This window comes from Bubalus bubalis, chromosome 22 (assembly GCF_019923935.1).
Source record: "Bubalus bubalis isolate 160015118507 breed Murrah chromosome 22, NDDB_SH_1, whole genome shotgun sequence".
Taxonomy (NCBI): Eukaryota; Metazoa; Chordata; class Mammalia; order Artiodactyla; family Bovidae; genus Bubalus; species Bubalus bubalis.
The window spans coordinates 56,961,776-56,978,811 of NC_059178.1; positions in this window are offsets into that span (position 1 = coordinate 56,961,776).

Here is a 17,036-nt window from a genome sequence, read left to right on the forward strand (position 1 = left end):
AACCTGTCCCCCTGCATGGGAGCATGGAGCCTGAACTACTGGACTGCCAGGAAGTTCCTGTTTTCTCTTCTTGATGAGGACTCTTCCTTGCAAGCCTGCTGTACTAGTGCCGGGGGAAGAAGCTCTGTGCTTAGCAGAGTAAATGACTGTTTTAATTGATGAAGAAAACTTAATCATTTCCTTTTATTCACATTTTCTCAACATCTTGAATTTGAACTTCCCAACTCCAATTTTTGACTTCATCAGCACTCATATTCCCAGGGCTGTGACACATGTGTGTGCACGTGTGTGTGCATATGTGTGTGAACCAAGGGACTCTTCCCCGTGCCCGTGACTAGAAGTCGAGGGAGTCAGTCCACCAATTAATATTTCTGGGTGCATAACATGAAACATGAATAGTTGAGCAATTGTATCCTAATTTTTTCATTTGCTAAGTATATAACCCTGGGAAGCCACTAAACTGCTCTACATGTTCATTCCTTCATCTGCAAACAAGTAAAGAAAGCAAGGCCCACCCCATAGAATTACCATAACCTTAAGTAAGAGAAATTTGGGGAAAATTCTTTATAAAATGAATCACTCTATTAAAATGAGGATATTTTTCCGGTGCGTGCCTTTAGACTTACTCTCTCATCAGTAATATCACTGCATTGCAATTAGTGTTTTCGTTGCCGTATCACCTATTATATTGAGAACTTTTCAAGGCAAAGACTTTGCTTCTCTAATATTGGAGGGGTATATGGCACATGGTGATTTAGTGTCTGACTCTTGGGACCCCGTGGACTGTAGCCCTCCAGGCTCCTCTGTCCATGGAATTTTCCGAGCAAGGATATTGGAGTGGGTTGCCATTCTCTTCTCCAGGGGATCTTCCTGACGCAGGGATCAGACCTGCATCTCCTGTATTGCAAGTGGGTCTCCTATATTGTGGCAGACACTTTACCACTCAGCCACTGGGGAAACCCATATGACACTTAGTTGGTAATAAATATTTACTGATTAACACAGGGGTCTCCAAACTCAGAGATCTAAAGCCTGATGGTTCGAGGTTGAGCTGATGTAATAACAATAGAAATAAAATACACAATAAATGTAGTACACTTGAATAGCCTGAAACCATGCCTCCCTGCCACCCCAGTCCTTAGAAAACTGGTCCCTGGTGCCAAAAAGGTTGAGGATCATCAGATAACAGATCCACCCAAGAATACAGAGAAAGAAAATTAAAGCATCCTTTGAACACACAGATGCCCATTAACAGCGAAAGCATAGTTGTGTGATCCCTGTCACCTGGGAAGATCACCTTGCAAGTAACATCTATTTAATTCCCCATCTACTTGATTTAATTATATTCAGCTATATTATTTGTGGCTCATTAAAATATATTTAATTAGTTTCACAAGTTAATTAGTATAGTAGTTTTAATTACCCCCTTCCAATTTGCAGTGCCAGTTGTTACATTTTGTGTCAAATATGGAAGCAATTTTGAGGATGGTCACACTAGATGAATAAAAAAAAAAGAAACTTCACAAAGTAAACTCCGCCCATTGAATGATTTAGTAACAGCTGGGGAAATAGTTGTAAACAGGACATAAAGTGAGACTTGACTAGAAAGAGATGTTACAAGAAAACTGAGAAGTAAGAGAAGTCTGAGCTTATAAGGAATGATTAAAGAAGTAGGTAGTCTTGTGAATCAAAGGCTCTTTCTACAGTTTAAGGCAAGGAATATTATGAAAGGGTGGAGGAGACAAATCCTGAAATTGGTGAAAATCTGCAGATTAAATAAACCCTTGTAAATTCATCCCCTGATATTTGAGACTACACTGCACTTTTTACTCAAACATTTGAAACTCTGAGCTCCAACCGTTGTTCTTGGCCTCAGTTACCTATATATGTACCCACATACTGATTCTATTAAGTGCATAATTATTTAACATGTACCATATATAAGGGACTGTGCTTTCAGTATGTGAAGAATAAAACAATAGAGAAGAACATCCTGTTCCAGGATGGATAAATTTGCACACTTATCAGAACGGGAAGCAGCAAGAAGCCATGTTGGTCAGACACTCAAGACAGAGGTGAAGACTAATGCTTCTGCCATGCAACCTGGCATGTGACATCCTAGTTCAGCAACCAAGGGTCAAAGGCATGGCCCCCTGCATTGGAATGACAGAGTCCTAACCACTGGACCACCAAGGAAGTCCCTCTCTCATCATTTTAATTCCTTTCTTTCAAGAATCAAATTTAAGAGAGATTCAGGTTGGCACCTGTCCATCATTGAGCACCTCCATCCCTGGTACCTCCAGCCACTGCACAAAGGAAATGTTCATTTCATGAAGGCACATCAGCCAGGTAATCCCCAAAGAAATGGAAATAGATTCTGAGTAGGCAAAACCATCAACATTTATCACAATGACATTTATCATTATTCATGTCAAGTGAAATAAGCCAGACAGAGAAAGACAAATGCTGTATGATCTCACTTGTGTGTATGTGAAATCTGAAAAAGTCAGACTCAAAAAAGCAGAATGTAGAATGAGGATTAGGTGGAAATAGGGACATGTAGGTCAAGGGTACAATTTTATGAATTCTATATGGAGGTATAATGTACATCATGGTGACAATAGTTGGGGCTTCCCTGGCGGCTCAAACAGTGAAGAAGCTGCCTGCAATGCAGGAGACCCAGATTTGATCCTTGGATCAGGAAGATCCCTTGCAGAAGGAAATGGCTACTTACTCCAGTATTCTTGCCTGGAAAATTCCATTGACAGAGGAGCCTGGTGGGCCACAGTCCTTGGGGTCACAAAGAGTTGGATATTCTCTTTATAATGGCCTCACCATAACAACCACCACAAAATGGTAATTATATCAGGTGAAGGATGTGTTCAGTTCAGTTCAGTTCAGTCGCTCAGTCATGTCCGACTCTTTGCGACCCCATGAATTGCAGCACGCCAGGCCTCCCTGTCCATCACCAACTCCCGGACTTCACTCAAACTCATGTCCATCGAGTCGATGATGCCATCCAGCCATCTCATTCTCTGTCGTCCCCTTCTCCTTCTGCCCCCAATCCCTCCCAGTATCAGGGTCTTTTCCGATGAGTCAACTCTTCGCATGAGGTGGCCAAAGTACTGGAGTTTCAGTTTTAGCATCAGTCCTTCCAAAGAACACCCAGGACTGATCTCCTTTAGAATGGACTGAGTGGATCTCCTTGCAGTCCAAGGGACTCTCAAGAGTCTTCTCCAACACCACAGTTCAAAAGCATCAATTCTTCGGCGCTCAGCTTTCTTCACAGTCCAAACTAACTTTATTGTGATGAACATTTTCCAACATACACGTGTATCATCAAACTGTATATCTTAGATTTATGCCATGTAACTTGTCAATACCTCAGTAAAACTGGGAAAGAAATCAGAATGGTTGGAGAAGTTTCTCCCATATTTTCTGTAGCTCCTCCCAGATAAGTGTGTATGATGCACATTTCCTTACTTGTTTAACAGATTGAAAGCCCACCCCACCCTGCTATGCCCGTGTCAAATGGAAGATGTTAACTATGTGATGACCACCAACACATAGCCCTAGGACTCCTGGAGCCTAAGGACTGAGAATGTCAACCCTTGTAACATCAGCCTGTTACCTTCCCATCAGCCAATCAGAGAACTGTGTACAATTCACAGCATACCCTGTGATGCCCCTACCCCCTCACCTGGCCTTTAAAAATGCTTTGCTTGAGACTCTTTGGGGAGCTTGAAGTTTTTTAGAGCATGTCCACCTGTCTTGTGTCTTTGCATGGCCCTGAAATGAAACTTTCTCTGCTCCAATGCTGATGTTTCAATTTATTTGGCCTCACCTTGGGGTGAACATGGGAACTGACTCTAACAAAGATACAGAGGGGTCCAGGAAATGGAGTTTGGCTGTAACGTGTACATCTGCACAGCTCGGGCGAGCTCTTCTTGCTAGGTGCAGAGACCTAGGCAGTGATGCACACTTTCAGTGTTTCGAGGAGTAAATGGAATATGTGTGAATAAAGGGGGAAAAAGCATTCCTCTTAAGATTGATTTTGGTGAAGAAAGTGTTAGTTGCTCAGTCATGTCTGACTTTTTGTGACCATATGTTCTCTAGCTCCGCTGTCCCTGGGACTCTCCAGGCAAGAATACTGGAGTGGGTTGCCATTCCCTTCCTAACACAGAGATCAAACCCAGGTCACCTGCATGGCAGGCAGATTCTTTACCACTGCACCAACAAGGGAGTAAATAATTGGAGAAGAGTTGTGGTCCAGGGAGTTTTTTTATTTTGGAGCACAGAGAAGACATGAATATGCTTGCAGCCTAAAGTGGGAAGCAGTGGAGAGGAAAGGACAGAAGCAGGAAAGAGAAATAAAGGCAGCAGCCTGCACGGGGGTGAGAGAAGGGCACAGGGCTCGTTGCCCAGGCGCTACTGAGGTCAGTGGAGCATCAGCTAGACCGCAGGGTGTTAACTCATCCTCCTCACAGCCTCCTTCCATCCTTGGAAGTTAACTGCATGATAGGATGCTTTGCAAAATATGTTTGGTGTCCTAGGGCCTCTCCCAGGAAAGCTGGGAGCTTTCTCACTTCAAAAGCTTTATTGATTGTAGCCCCTTTATATAGCACTTTTGGAGTCACTGCCTGGGTGGCTGTTCTGTGTGAGGCCATGTGGGCATGGGTGCCACTTGGTGAAGACTTGCTTGGCCTTGCGGAGCTTGGGGCTGGGGAGGTGAGATGGGGTCCACACACTGGCAAATGCAGAGCCACAGTGCAGTATGACGTGGTCCTATATGTAACCCAGACCCGGGGCACGTTTAAAACTCATTGGAGGGAGTTCCCTGGTGGTCTGATGGTTAAGGCTCTGTGCTTCCACTGCAGGGAGCACCAGTTCAATGCCTGGTCAGGGAACTAAGATCCCACATGCAGTGTGGTCATTCTCAGGGTTGGGTGATGTGCTTTCCCAGGTTGGGGGCAGAAGAGAAAGGTGCAGTTCACTGTCCCAGCACAGTCATTCCTGAGTGCATAAACCTCATGTCCAGGGAAATGGAAACAAACCCTGGGCATCATTCCTAAATTTTCATTTTATTTTGAATTTCATCAGAGATGATTTTATAAAGCTCCCTGCAACCTACTCTCACATCAAAGAACATGAGGAATAACACTTGACTTCAAAATGAGCAGGAATCATGGACTACATGGTGTTCCTACAAATGGTATAAATACACTTTGTGAAATGCTACTATTTAGTTCTAAATCTTTTGGACTCATATTGGTGGGAATATATTATCATAACTCCAAACTAGCCCAGGGGCACGAGCCTGGGAGTTCCTGTGATGGTGAAACCTTTGCATATCTGAAGAACGGACAGAAGTGGAGGAGAAGACTTCAATGGGGGACTCATTTTGTTTAACCCAATGGATTTAAAAGGAGAAATCCATAAAATTAACCCAGTTTCAACAATCAAACTAAAACCACAAGAGTTATAGATTTTTAGCTTATCAATTAAATACTGATATTATTTAATTGCTGTTGTTTAGTTCTTTGTGTTACGTTCTTTAGTTGAGTTCAGTTCAGTTCAGTTCAGTTGCTCAATCGTGTACGACTCTTTGTGACCCCATGAATCGCAGCACGCCAGGCCTCCCTGTCTATCACCAACTCCAGGAGTTCACTCAAACTCATGTCCATCGAGTCAGTGATGCCATCCAGCCATCTCATCCTCTGGCGTCCCCTTCTCCTCCTGCCCGCAATCCCTCCCAGCATCAGAGTCTTTTCCAATGAGTCAACTCTTCGCATGAGGTGGCCAAAATATTGGAGTTTCAGCTTTAGCACCATTCCCTCCAAAGAAATCCCAGAGCTGATCTCCTTCAGAATGGACTGGTTGGATCTCCTTGCAGTCCAAGGGACTCTCAAGAGTCTTCTCCAACACCACAGTTCTTTAGTTAATCTAACCCAAATAAAGACTCAGGGTCAGAAGATGGTATGGACTGAACTGAAAGGTGAGAGTAAATTGCCTCATCTTTAAAGATAAATGGGGCTTCCCTGGTGGCTCAGATGGTAAAGAATCTGCCTGCATTGTAGGAGACCTGATTTGATCCCTGGGTCTAGAAGATCCCCTGGAGAAGAGAATGGATGGATCCACAGTGAAAAATATAAGTAGATGATTATACTGGAGCTCAACCTAATGCATTAAAACAAAAAAATTTTTCAATTACCACCAGAAAAACAGAGCTAAGGGGACAGAAAACAGGCATCCTTGCCTGAGAGTATGGTACACACTTTATAAATACATCACGTGAAAATAGATGGTAATGGACACTTGACATTTGTTAAACATAACCAACCAATATTTTTTTTAAAAATTTAATTGTAAACTGGATACTACTGAAAGAAGCACATTCCTCATAAACCCTGCTACAAGTCTGCTTATGACTTTGGAAATATCCTTAACGATCTTTGCTTTTTAATTGACTTTTGATTTGATAGCTGAAAGCCAAAAAATGATATATTGTTTTTTCTCAGAATTTCAGGTCAAGCTTTTTTTGATCCTGTGTTTATGGGTTTGTTTTATTTATTAATTTTCCTGGAAGGGACATGGTTGTTTTTAGAGAAATAGACACTCGACAGTAAAAGCCTCAGCCTACAAAACGGGAGACCCCGGTTCGATCCCTGGGTGGGGAAGATCCCCTGGAGAAGGAAATGGCAACCCACTCCAGTACTCTTGCCTGGAAAAATCCCATGGATGGAGGAGCCTACAGTCCCTGCGATCGTACATGGTTGGACACGACTGAGCGACTTCACTTTCACTTTAGACACTCCTGGGAAGTAAGAAAGAATAACCTATTTCCCTTTTCATAATTCACGAGTATTTACTGACTTTTATAATAGTCTTGAGCTTCCATGGAAATGCACCACAGACTAGGTGGCTTAAATAACAAAAATTTATTTTTTCACAGTTCTGGAGGCTGGAAGTTTGAGAGGAAGTTACCAACACGTTTGATTTCTGAGGAGGGCTTCTTCCTGGCTTGTGCGTTCGCCCTGCGTCCTCCTCTGAGCTCACATGGAAGGAGAGAGTGCTAGTTCTCCTCCTCTCCTCGTAAAAACACCAGTTTTATGGGATTAGGGGCCTACACTTATAATCTTATTTAATCTTAATTACCTCAATAAAGGTTCAGCTCTAAATACAGTCATGTTGGGGGCTGCAGCTTAAACATATGACTTTAGGTGAGATACATTTCCATCTATACTAGCTCTATAATGAGATATTTATATTATTCACTGTTTCTCACATTTAAACTTCTATTTTTCTATAGTTTCATGTATCTAAGGTTTTTCTAAAAAATCTTATTTAAACTTCTAAAATGTTGCTGAAAACTTGAGAGATCTCTGGTTTGGGTAAATGGTCTGAAAATTCCTAAGGCTTCAACTTTGAGTCAGAAATCCCCTGAAACTAATTCTCTGTAACCTGTTTGTGATATGCTGTGCGTTTAGTGGCATTAAAATATTTAGAGATAAAGCAAGCTTAGCGTAGTTTATAAATTCATCTTATAAAACAGAGAAATTGTTTATCATAAAGGAAGAATATTAAGTGTGACAATTTGAACTTAAATGATGAAGAAATGGTTTATGACAGGTTAGTCCCCTCAAAAGGTCCCAAAACGGCTTTGATAAAGAGAAGTGAAGGGTTGACTGAGCAGATAAGGCTATTGTGAGGGGGCTGAAATCTCATTTATTTTGTTTCTTTGCATAATAAAGTCTAGAAGAGATACACCAAGAATCAGAAAAGTGCAAATACAGTCTGTATAAAACCAAGCACTCTTCAGATGAAAGGAAATTTCATTTTCAACTGTGTGACACATTATTTTGTCATGTAGAGTTTAAAACCATGAAACATTGTTTTTATATATTTCATAAGAACAAATTCAGTTTTAGGAGAAAGCACAGATGAGAAGATTGCGTGTTCTACTCATAATGATGATCATATACACTCAAGAACACTCCCATGCTTTTGTCCCAAATAGACTAAACACAAATTAACCATCAAAGAACAATCCAGAAAGGCCTCCATTAGGCGCTTTCTCATTTTCATAAAACTAGATTAACCCCCTTGACCTATAGTTATGGAAATTTTACACCTGTCGAGTTGCTGCCTTCAGTACACCATTTCACTGTGCAATCCAGCTTATTTCTCACACACAGTGGCAGGTTTGAACAAACCCTCAATCTGAATTTGTCCTTCTCCGTTTTAACATGCTTGCTGCAACTTGGCCTCCTAGATTCATGTTATCTGTTTCTAGCTGGTGTCCTCAAAACATGGGTTATTTCCAGGGCAAACTTAAAAAAATTTTTTTTTCTTACAGTATCTGTGGAGAGATGACAAAGTGAATTTCATCTATGTCTCCTGGGTGGTGTGTTCTGTTTGTGTTTTCTGAGTCCTAGAAACAGGTCAGAGACCACCCCGAAACATTAAAAGGGATGGAAATAGCAGCAAAGGAATCAGCTTCTCAAAAGGTCCACCGGCTTCTTGGTGGGAGCACTTCTTTCTGAGACACCTATTTCCATTTTGTCCTCTGGCACTCTGGACCCTCAAAGCAACGTAGAAGTTCCCAACCACACAAACTCATTCAGGTCCTGACCAGGCTCTTACCTCCCGAGCTGCTGGAGGGCATGATCCTAAAATCAGGAGCAAAGCATAAACGTCCCCTCTCACCACGCCTTTTCAGCATCATACTGGAAATCTCACTATGCCTTTTCAACATCATACTGGAAGTTCTTGATAATGCAAGAAAGCAAGAAAATGAAATAGAAGGTAAGCGGGCTGGGTACACATTTGTTCACAGATGACATGATTACCTATGTAGAGATTTTTCGGTCTCACCTGCAGTTTTTTAGTCTACACCTGTTTAACCCTTCTGGGACAGTTTTTCTTTGACAAAGATAATCTTTCACAGGTTTAAATATCCTAACATGAAGGACTTTTATCTCTGCCTGGCCTTAGAGGAATTTTTTTTAGAAGAATGTTTTTGCTTTCATGAGTTTCTGATTCATAAGGTCAGTTTCAGAAGATAAAAGAACAGTTTCCCTTAAGTTTGGAAGCTTGTACTTCTCTGGGATAAAGACCAAACCAAAGTCCTTTAGTTTTCTCAGACTCTTAAATACACCCAAAGTCAGGCTAAATCGCATGCCAGAATACCTAAGAACTACACTAGCTGGACTGAAACCATTTGTTTGGAGATGAAATACCTTAAGGAGATTGAATTGACCTATGGGACAGGAAATAAAATGATTCAATTCTCTAAATTGAGGTTCCCTTAGCTAAGCAATTCTTTTCATGCATGTCATGTATTTTTCATGTATTCAAGGGATCAATCAACAATATTAACAATAAACACATACACACTTACTCTGAAATAAAATGAAAAGTGTATTTAAAGAGTTTCTGTTTATCTTTCAGAAATCTTTCATGAGAGTCAAATCACTGGATTACACATGGCAGGCAAATTTATTTAAATTATCTTTCCAATCTTGACAAGGATAACTACTTCTATAGCTTTAGAAATAGGTATATTGCAGTTGCCTAAAATTTTAATGTAAGAAACAAAGGAAGCTCCTTTTGAGAGGCAGCTGCTAGGTAAAGTAGGAAGTGATCCATTTTTTCTCTCCTTTTTCCCCCTACTTCTTTCCAGAAGTTTCTCAGAGTAGCTACTTTATTTTACTCTCAATTTAGACAAGTACGTGCTCTTGAATTGTGTGTGTGTGTTTGTGACTCCAGGGCCAATTTTGGGCAATGGACAAGATTTCCTTAAATCTATTTATGACACAGTCAGACAACTGTTTCCTATCTAATGGGAAGGAATCGGGGTAAGATAGCTAGCAGCCACTTTCATTTGGGGATTGTAATAAAAGAGACTCTGTAGAAGGTTTTTGCATCTCATTATCAGACATTCTGCTGAAGTAGTTCTTTATAATGAAAAAAAAAGGAGTCTTTCTCCTGAGACTATCTAAAGCTCCATGCTGTTCATTAACAGGGCTGAACAGAGAGGTCTTACATCTTTATTCAAAACCAACATTGGATAAGTCTTTACAGAACTTATTAGAGCCCCCTTTGTTACCCAGGCTACCTTGTTTCTTTAAGCTCGTCCTCTTGCTGTGCACAGATCACTCCAAAGAGGGCACATTCAATCTCTTTACTGCAAATGAAGATGGACTTGCCACTGAGCCAATAAACCAGTCAGTGGGCACTGCAATCTGGAAGTGTGTGCTGAGTTTCTTTCTTTTCATTTCTTAAAGAAGTACATGAATTAAAAAAAAAAAAATTTGATTAGGGCATCTGGTCCCAGGAACTGAAATTATGAGAGTGGAAAAGAGAAAATTAATATGAGGTGTTGAAACTAAAGATATTCTAATCCTATTTGGCTCTGATGAGAACCAGGTGTCAGGTGATAGGATGTGTCAGGCCAAGTTCATGGGTCAGAACAGAGTGATGCTCTTTCAGTTCCGAAAAGGAAGCATTTTCTTTTTAACAATTGAAATTAAGAACGCATTTTCAGATTCACCAGAGGATGCATAATCAACTTCATTTCACCCAGGTGAACTGGTCTCCCTTGGCCTTTTCCCTTTTGCCTGGAATATCATCCATGCTCATGAATTTTTAAAAAAGCAGCTGAAGATAACATATTTCATGTAATTACCATTGAAACTGCTGAAAATCCCACCTGAGAAAGATTCTAAACCCATAAAAAGACTACAGATTGTTCACATGCTGCCAGCATGCCAGCAGCAATCACCTGAAGCCCTACTATTAAATTTAGAGAATGCCAAGGCACAGGGTCCATGCATAATGAGAAGGAAAATTCAGACAGAAAGCTGGTCTGTTTGTAATACTCTGTGTTAATGTGAACACACACTTTGCTGCTCCGTGGGCTGTGCATGGGGGCAGTCACATGTGCTCTGATACAGGGCCAAGGGGCAAAGGGCAGGAGGGGAAGGGGCGACAGAGGATGAGATGGCATCACTGATTCAATGGAGAAGAGTTTGAGCAAACTCTGGATGATCGTGGAGGACAGGGAAGCCTGGCGTGCTGCAGTCTGTGGGGTCTCAAAGAGTAGGACGTGACTGAGCAAGTGAGCAACAGCAAAGGGGCAAAGCCTGATGACCCTCCTCATTAACTGAACAAACAACTTCACCTTTCTGTGACTCAGTTTCCTCATCTATAAAAGGGGCTCAGCAGCAATTTGCATCTCACAGAGTTGTGGAGATAAAATGAGTTACAGAATGTGCAGCACTTAGAAAGTGACTGGCACACTTCAGCACTCTGCCAACTGTAATTGTTAACATATCTGTCAACTTGGTTCAACAAGGACATAACAATCACTGCAAAAATTTTTTTAAATGCAAGTAAGTAAAAAGAATAAATTATTATCTAGATATATGATTTTGTGTTTCTTGGCGACAAAGTTTTTGAGTTTGGAACTTATTTTCCCATTAGAGAAGATATTATATTTTTGCTGTGGCTCAGTCGCCAAGTCATGTGCAACTCCTTGCAACCCCATGGACTGCAGCACGCCAGGCTTCCCTGTCCTTCACCTTCTCCCGGAGTTTGCCCAAGTTTATGTCCACTGAGTCAGTGATGGCATACAACCATCTCATCCTCAGTTGCCCCCTTCTCCTCCTGTGCTCAATCTGTCCCAGAATCAGGGTCTTTTCCAATGAGTCGGCTATTATATACACATATATGTTCAGTTCATTTCAGTCACTCAGTCATGTCCGACTTTTTGCGATCCCATGAACTGCAGCACACCAGGCCTCCCTGTCCATCACCAACTCCCGGAGTTCACTCAAACTCTTGTCTATTGAGTCGGTAATGCCCTCCAGCCATCTCATTCTCTGTCGTCCCCTTCTCCTCCTGCCCCTAATCCCTCCCAGCATCAGGCTCTTTTCCAATGAGTGAACTTTTCGTATGAGGTGGCCAAAGTATTGGAGTTTCAGCTTTAGCATCAGTCCTTCCAAAGAACACCCAGGACTGATCTCCTTCAGAATGGACTGGTTGGATCTCCTTGCAGTCCAAGGGACTCTCAAGAGTCTTCTCCAACACCACAGTTCAAAAGCATCAATTCTTTGGAGTTCAGCTTTCTTCACAGTCCAACTCTCACATCCACATATGACCACTGGAAAAACCATAGCCTTGACTAGACGGACCTTTGTTGGCAAAGTAGTCTCTGCTTTTCAATATGTTATCTAGGTTGGTCATAACTTTGCTTCCAAGGAGTAAGCGTCTTTTAATTTCACGGCTGTAATCACCATCTGCAGTGATTTTGGAGCCCCAAAAAATAAAGTCTGACACTGTTTCCACTGTTTCCCCATCTATTTCCCATGAAGTGATGGGACCAGATGCCATGATCTTCGTTTTCTGAATGTTGAGCTTTAAGCCAACTTTTTCACTCTCCTCTTTCACTTTCATCAAGAGGTTTTTTAGTTCCTCTTCACTTTCTGCCATAAGGGTGGTGTCATCTGCATATCTGAGGTTATTGATACTTCTCCCGGCAATCTTGATTCCAGCTTGTGCTTCATCCAGTCCAGCGTTTCTCATGATGTACTTTGCATAGAACTTAAATAAGCAGGGTGACAACATACAGCCTTGACGTACTCCTTTTCCTATTTGAAACCAGTCTGTTGTTCCATGTCCAGTTCTAACTGTTGCTTCCTGACCTGCATATAGGTTTCTCAGGAGGCAGATCAGGTGGTCTGGTATTCCCATCTCTTTCAGAATTTTCCACAGTTTATTGCGATCCACACAGTCAACGGCTTTGACATAGTCAATAAAGCAGAAATATATGTTTTTCTGGAACTCTCTTGCTTTTTTGATGATCCAGCGGATGTTGGCAATTTCATCTCTGGTTCCTCTGCCTTTTCTAAAACCAGCTTGAGCATCTGGAAGTTCATGGTTCACGTATTGCTGAAGCCTGGCTTGGAGAATTTTGAGCATTACTTTACTAGCATGTGCTGCTGCTGCTGCTGCTGCTAAGTCACTTCAGTCATGTCCAACTCTGTGCAACCCTATAAACGGCAGTCTACCAGGCTCCCCCATCCCTGGGATTCTCCAGGCAAGAACACTGGAGTGGGTTGCCATTTCCTTCTCCAATGCATTAAAGCATGTGAGACGAGTGCAATTGTGCGGTAGTTTGAGCATTCTTTGGCATTGCCTTTCTTTCAGATTGTAATGAAAACTGACCTTTTCCAGTCCTGTGGCCACTGCTGAGTTTTCCAAATTTGCTGGCATATTGAGTGCAGCACTTTCACAGCATCATCTTCCAGGATTTGAAATAGCTCAATGGAATATAATTGCTTTACAATGTTGTGGTAGTCTCTACTGTATATCAACATGAATCAATCATAATTATATCTATGTACATATGTGTATATATACATATGTAATTATATGCATATACATGTGTGTGCATGTGTGTGTATGTGTGTGTGTGTATGTATATGTATATATGCCCTCCCGCTTGAGCCTTTCCCCACCATCCACTCCCTCTAAGTCATCACAGAGCACCAAGCTAGGCCCCCTGTGTTACACAGTAGCTTCCTACTCCTTCCCCACCGTGTCCACAGTCTGTTCTCTATGTCTAAATCTGCATTTCTTCTCTGTAAAGAGGTTCATCAGTACTATTTTTCTATTCAAGATAAGCTTCCTGCTTGCATTGTGATTTTAGTGTGTCGACAGGTCTAAAGGAACACAGAGAGTGATGATCTTCCTGGGGGCTGGTTTATCATCAACCTCAAGAGCTGTGGTTTCTCCAGGGCACTTTTGTTTTCCTGGACATGGACCCATTATTAAGGGAATTGTGCTTTTTATTATGTAAATCCTATAATATTTTTGTTTGATGACCTATTTTTTAATAGTTTTCTTATAGTTTCATATTATTTGTATCCATGTGTATGTATCTTTCTTTTCAAAAAATAAGCTTAAATTTTGTGTATTTTATTGTATGTAACTTTTACCACAGATGGGAAAAAATGTGTAAGTACATGTTTATTCCTAGATTATATGCTTGATGAATTTAATGGGTTTTCTGTTGTCTTTCACTTGCTTTGCAATGCATCAGAAGATGAGATGAGTTAATAAATGGGCAGAGGAATAGATGGATTCAAATATGATAAAGTAAATTAAAAAAAATAGTTATAAAATCTAGATGGTTGACATATGAGAATTCACTGTAAAGTTATTTTAGTGTTTATATAGTTTTGAAAATGTTCCTAATAAAGTGTTGAAAAACAACAGGAATCATAAACATTGTATTCACTATAACTATATTTTCCATGATTTTGTTTGGGGTACCTAAATTGTATTTTTGCTGAAATATTAATTTATAGTAAAATTATTTAAACCTATAAATTTATATTTGGCCAAATTTCCATGAATAGATTCACATAGAACTTCCCTACAATTTATTTTCTATTGACCACCAGACTCTTATTCATGAATTTTTCATGGATTCCAGCAACATTCTGTTAGTTTATGTTTATTTTAAAGTAATGTTTCCTAAATAAATAAATGCATTATATATTTTCTTATAATAATATATATCAACTTTATTCCTTTATCAGATCAGATCAGATCAGTCATTCAGTCCTGTCCGACTCTTTACGACCCCATGAATCGCAGGACGCGAGGCCTCCCTATCCATCACCAACTCCCGGAGTTCACTCAGACTCACGTCCATCGAGTCAGTGATGCCATCCAGCCATCTCATCCTCTGTCGTCCCCTTCTCCTCCTGCCCCCAATCCCTCCCAGCATCAGAGTCTTTTCCAATGAGTCAACTCTTCGCATGAGGTGGCCAAAGTACTGGAGTTTCAGCTTTAGCATCATTCCTTCCAAAGAAATCCCAGGGCTGATCTCCTTCAGAATGGACTGGTTGGATCTCCATATTATTTTTGTTTCACTATAATAATTTTGCTTATGTTTTCTGAGTGAAGCAAATAATCTATACATATATATATTCTACAATTAGTTGTTTCTAAATAAATGCGTCTTTCAATACTTAAGTATTTACCTAACTTTAGTAGTCAAAGTAGTATTTTTAACATTTCTGGCAATGCAGTTGATATATTTTGAAAATAATTACAATAATTTATTCACAATTTGGGTAAACTAGTAACCTTTTTCTTTTTTGCTTGATTTTGAAAGTGTCCTTATTAAAAGCTCACATTTTATAAATTTAAATATACCCAGATCACCTAAAAAAGAGTAGCAATTTTAATTTTATAGCAGTAATTTTGTCAACCTTTTGTAACCTTACATTGATCTTTTGTTTATTTTAGTATTATTCACTAGTTTTTTTTTCTAGATGTTTAAACTATTGTTGTCACGTAATATTGGCATCTGATAATTTTATTGTGATTAACATATGTTATAGGCTGAATTGTGACCCCCTTCCAAATCCATATGTTGACATCCTAACCCGAGCACTGCAGAATGTGCCAGCATTTGCAGACAGGGTCTCTAAAAAAGTAATGAAGGTAAAATGAGGTCATTGGAGTGGGCTCCACTGTGAGTCATATTCAATATGACTGATGTCCTTGTAAGAGGGGGAGACTGGGACACAGACACACAGGAGGGACGCCCATCGCAGGACTCAGGGAGAAGATGGCCATCAGCACGCCCGGGAGTCAGTTATCCCAGGAAGCCAGCACGCCCGAGGTCTGGGTCTTGAACTCCTGCTCCCCAGAACGGTGGCATAAGCGTCTGCTGCTTAAGCCTCGCAGTCTGTGGCACTTTGTGATGACAGCCCTGGAAAACTAATGTAGTGACTATCATCTCTCAAATTATCTCGCAAAATGAGATGTTCTTAAAATGTTTTAAAATGTTCTCAGATTTGAATATGGATGAATATATTTTATTTCTTTTGGAGAAGACACGGTGTGAAACAGCATCAATACACCATCATTTCTGATGCTCATACAGGACTCCTGACAGATGGGTTGAAAACAGAAATCTCAATCTAGATTTATTTATGTTTTATTCGTGTGACAACATATCTATTGCAAAATTTAAAAAATTAATCAAAAATGGGACAGTAGGTGGTAATATTTTGTAAACTCCTGCTGTCCTTATGGTTATTGTGTCTGGATATTAAAATATACAGTGACAACATCATACACAAATTTTAAAAGTGCTGTAAATCAAACAACTTGGATGGAATGGATGAAAATGTATTCTGGAAAAAAAATGTATTTGATTACTCACATTCATGCCAGAGATTTGTGTGAATAGCTTGAAGAAAATTATTTTATGTAAGGGTGGACATATGTTATATATCAAAATTAATATGCCGTTTATATAATATGCTAATTAAATATGTAACAAAATAAATGAACCTTAAAATTAGACTTTTAACTATTTCATCTATACCTTTAGAATTTAGAACTCTATGTTCAGCAAAAGCCTTCTGTGTGGTAATGGACATTCAGTTTAAATATTTCAAATAGGCCTGCAAAAAACAAAAGGAAACAACAAATGGAAATGAAAATACACACACCCACACACACACACACACACACGTGTTATTCTAACTGTCTGATGCATTCTTTTGCCTTTATAACTAAAGAAATTGTCCAGGTTATTTTTTTTAACACAGTTGAGTAAATGTTTCAGCAAAAGATAAAAAACTGCTTGAAAATGGTTTAACTTGTGCTACCTTAAAGCCTTGCCTCTCTGTCATGTTTGCAGTTTCTGTGAGCTTGGCAATGCTGCTAGGTTGCTTCAGTTGTGTTCGACTCTGTGCAACCCCATAGACGGCAGCCCACCAGGCTCCCCCGTCCCTGGGATTCTCCAGGCAAGAACACTGGAGTGGGCTGCCATTTCCTTCTCCCATGCATGAAAGGGAAAAGTGAAAGTGAAGTTGCTCAGTCGTGTCCGACTCTTAGCGACCCCATGGACTGCAGCCTACCAGGCTCCTCCATCCATGGGATTTTCCAGGCAAGAGTACTGGAGTGGGGTGCCATTGCCTTCTCCATGCTTTGCAATGGCAACAAAC